This window comes from Alexandromys fortis, unplaced genomic scaffold, assembly GCF_014885135.2.
Source record: "Alexandromys fortis isolate MF-2015 unplaced genomic scaffold, M_Fortis_MF-2015_v1.1 scaffold_116, whole genome shotgun sequence".
NCBI classification, from domain to species: Eukaryota; Metazoa; Chordata; class Mammalia; order Rodentia; family Cricetidae; genus Alexandromys; species Alexandromys fortis.
Window position 1 is genome coordinate 477,225 of NW_026067998.1, and position 4,904 is coordinate 482,128.

Consider the following 4,904-nt stretch of genomic DNA (forward strand, 5'->3'; position numbering starts at 1 on the left):
AACCTGCTCTCTTTAGATGGACACCTTGCTCAGCCTAGATACAGTAGGTAGGGCCTTGGACCTTCCACAAATTAATATGTGTGCTTTATTCCTCTCTGAGGAGTAGGTGGCATAGGAGGAAAGGTGGAGGTAATGGGAGATGGAGAGGGAGTGGGAACTGAGATTGGTGTGTAAAATGAATAAAAGCTAGTTTGTTTTCTTTAAAAAATAATAAATAAAATAAAAAATAATTTACCAAAAATCAAACTTAAAAGTAGTTGTTTTCTCTCATAACATTTGTGCTGCTATTGCAACCAGTATTTCTTGTAGACTGAATACTAGCAAATTTCAAGGTTTATAGTTAAGCAATATTGATTGTCACCTTTTCTTCCTGTAGCATGAATGGTACCTTCTAGTACCATGAACACTATATAGTAAGGCTTAAGCATCTAGTTAGCTACTAGCTAAATTTCTCTTTTTGGATGATGAAAGTAAGTGATCTTCAGCAGTCGATCTTCACCAGTAGATTGTGGTGAGTAATTGCTAGCTCTGGCCTGTGATGTTTGTAGATTTCCATGGGGTCCATTTGATTAACAATACAGCAAGATGTACATGAATCTTGGGAAAGAAGTTTTGATTAATGTCATAAGATATTTATTCACAACATTGTATTCTGTACTATTTAATGATTCCATTTAGGTTCTCTTAATATAAGTATATGCTTTAGGAAGCTTTTACATTAGTAAGTTTTCGCATGGTTTTTCAAAGGAACTTTAATAATAGTTGTCCATCCACATATTCCCCTTCGTTTCCATTCTATCAAATATTACTCTTTATTTAATCCTCCTATTCTAGTTTTCTCTTTGGTTTTCCATAATAATATATTATAGTTCTTCTTCCTTGGAAGATCCTTTACTCCACTCAATTCCTTACTAGGTAGTTAACCTATGTCATTATTCAGATTGTAACACACATGTTAAAAACTCAAAAGCTAGCATCCCTATATAAGAGAAAATATGCAATACTTGTCTTTTGGTGTCTAGGTCACCTAATTCAGGATGATTGATTTTAGCAATGCCCATTTACTTGGAAATTTCAAAGCTTCATATGTTTTAACAACTGAATACTACCCTATCATGTAAATGCACTAAAGTTTCATTATTCAATGATGCATTTCTAGGCGATTTCCAACTACTGAATATTATGAATAGAGGAGCAGTGAATGTGGATAAGTATATATGAAGTAGAGTGTATAGTCCTTTCAATATATGCCCATGAGTGGCATAGCTAGATCTTGAGGTAAATCTATTCCCTGCTTCCACAGGAACACACTGATTTTCATCAAAGTTGTACAAGTTTTTATCCCACCAGCAATGGTTAAGTATTCCCCATCTTCTTTTCATCCTTGTGTTATCATATTTTATAGATTTTAGACATTCTGACTGGTGAAATTTCAAAGTATTTCTAATTTGTATTGGTCCAATTGATAAGCATGTTTAGGATTTAAGTTTGTCTTAGTGATTTGTATTCCATCTGTTGAGTACTCTCTGCTTAATTCTATATCACATTTTTAATTGGGCTATTTGTTTTCTTGATGCTTTGTTATTAGATAGATAGATAGATAGATAGATAGATAGATAGATAGATAAGATATAAATAGATGGATAGATAGATGATTGATTGATTGATTGATTGATTGATATATTAGATGTGAATCTTATATTGATTTTTATAGCAGACTTTATTAACCCAAAACTGAAAAAGAATACTAATATCCATTATGCATTTTTGGTACATTTGGTAGATCAGATTATGACTAATGCAAATTTGTAAGTCATAGCTTGCTATGACTGGCATTTAACATTTGTGTTGATGAACATTCTTTATCTGATATGTATTTCCCTCCAATAAAATCATCTCTAATATACTATGTCCATTCAATCCTAATATTAAAGTTATTGATCAAGTATACATTCCTGTCATTTTTTATTTGTTCATGAACAGACAAAAAGACTTACAAAGAGACAGACAAATGATTGATAGATTGATAGATACATAGATTGATTGATATATAGATAATAAATATAAATGACACATATAGCTTGTGCCATTTGCAAATGGAGTTAGATCATAAATTTTCCTTTCTGAACTTGCTCAGCATAACCTCTGGGACACTATTGTGCTATTGATTCTTGCACGTTTAATCTTTACTTGAATAAACATGTATTTCTTCTGCAGGCAAAGTTTGCATCTAATTCATTTTTACACTATAAACTGGCATTGAATATGCTAAGTAATTGTCAGTTTTATGAAATCTTGAGCCTATTTCTACTTGTGGAAAAGGAATTAATTGTAGGGATCTGCATCATGACTGACTTTGTTATTTAGTGGCTGTGAATCTCCAAGAAAATAAATGTTCATAGACCAGAGTCAAAAAAAATTTGCATACTTCAGGATACTGTTTCAGAATAAAATGAGTTGTGATATGCAAGCTACATAGAAATGATAATTATTAGCCATTATTATCAAGGTATGTCCAAAAGATATTAAGTTAAGTAGTACTCTAAAGTGCAGCATGAATGTTGGTAAATAGTTTTGTAGTAAGTTCTTGTCAGGGTAGAATTTAATATTATGCTTTTTGTGACCCAATCTAATAAGTAACATTAACATGAGTTTATAAAACGATCAGAAGTAGATTTATATGACATGGCCATAAGGAAGATTTGAAATTCCCAGTGCTTTGTAGTACTAAAACACAAAGACTCATTAGGGCATATTAACATGTTCATGTTTCTAAAGAGAATGCTGTGATCTGGGTATCTATTACTCTATCAATGTTAACAGCTCTATTAAGTGCATCTCTATAGGCTATCATTTCAACTTAAGTTGCCTTTACTAAGTACAAAGTTAGCAGATAAATACTGAATAACTTCAATGAGAATAAACAAATCCAGAAAACAGTCCTTTTCTCCTATTTTATTGAAAATCACTTTGTTCCCCCCCCAATATACAATATCTTGATCACAGTTTCAGATCCTTCCACCCCTCCTGCTTACACTTTATCTCCATTCCCATATGGATCCAGCCCCTTTCTTTGACTAACAAACAATTAGAAAATAGGCTTCCAAGGGAAAATAAAAAATTAAAACAAAAATGTAACAAAATAAAAAAACACCGTAAAATGTCAAAACAAAACAACAAAAAAAGAAGAAAAAGAACCTCCCCCCCAAGGCGCAATAAACAGACAACGATGCAGAGACTCCTCATTTGCACACTCAGGAACTCATAAAAACACTAAACTAAAAGTCATAGTAAAATCAGAGTACCTATAGAATGAAAAGACAATACATGCACCTACATTTAGGTGTGTGCGTGGGGGGTGAACATATATACATATGTGAAGATCTTCATATCTATACATAGATTCATATACCTATATAGGTATACACAAATACTCATATATACCTATAGGTATATGTGTAGAATTTATATTATAGCAATATAGATATATGATCTGAGATATATTTCTGCTACAAAATGTTTATAGCCAAATACTTCAAGCTTTTCTTTCATATGTCATTCATTTACAAAATAGTCTTGCAGATTTTCAGCAAAAATATGCTATTTCACGCATGAAAACAAAGTTTAAAATGTATAATGGTCTGCTTTCATTTTTATTCTAGGAAATATTTAATTTCTTTTTTATTACGGTCTTGACCAATTTTTTCCTTTTATTTAGTAGTGAGTTGTTAAGTTTCCATGAGTTCATAAACTTTCTGTTGGGTTATTATTGTTGACACCTATCTTCAATCCATGATGGTCTCGTCAGATGTATGGTGTTATTTCAGGTATATTGCATCTACTGAGACTTGCTTTTGAGTCTGAGTGTGTCATCAGTTTGGGAGAAGGTATACTGAAGGAATGAAGGGATACTCTCTCTTTATCCCATGTGAAATGTTCTATAAATATCTGTTAGGCACATTTAATTTACTATGTCTTTTGTCCCCAGTACTTTCCTGTATAGCTTTTGTCTGGATCAAGTCAGTAACTATTTGTGTGCGAGGGTCAATAAAGCTTAAGGAATTTTTCTTTTAGAAGTTTGATGCCCTTATGTTTGGCTGCATGGATTTTCAGATCACCATGTCCTTTTGGAGGATCTGGTGTTCTTTGCAATCTCTTATGATTAGTTTTTGTTTGAACTCTATTTTGTCAGATATTAAAATGATATTAAGCTTGCTTCTTATATCCAACTGCTTCTACTATTTTTTCTATTTTTTTTTTTTCGAGACAGGGTTTATCTGTAGCTTTGGTGCCTATACCGGAACTAGCTCTTGTAGACCAGGATGGCCTCAAACTCCCAGAGATCCGCCTGCCTCTGCTTCCCGAGTGCTGGGTTTAAAGGCGTGAGCCACCACCACGCAGCTTGTGTAGCTCATTTTAAAATGTAATGTATTGTTCTTGAGGTCTCAGTAGTCCTCATTGTCCGCTATGTTCAGCAAGACCGGTTTTAACCCAGGCTTTTTCAGACCCAGGCCAGGTGGCCTTATTGAGTTCCCGATAGGACATCACCATTGTCTCAGTGTGTGGGTGCCCCATGGCAATGGGTTTTTGATCCTACTGCACCTATTGGTTTCATGGGAGCCTAGGCAGTTTGGATGCTCACCTTACTAGACCTGGATGGAGGTGAGTGGTCCTTGGACTTCTCACAGGGCAGGGAACCCTGATTGCTCTTTGGGCTGACGAGGGAGGAGGACTTGATTGGGGGAGGAGGAGGGAAAGGGGAGGCAGCGGTGGGGAAGAGACAGAAATCTTTAATAAATAAATATAAAAAATGTAATGTATTATTAAGACAAATAGATTAATAGAAAATCATCTATGGTGGTGAAGCTTATAGTCATGTTAGTTAGATTTTCTAGATGTACAGA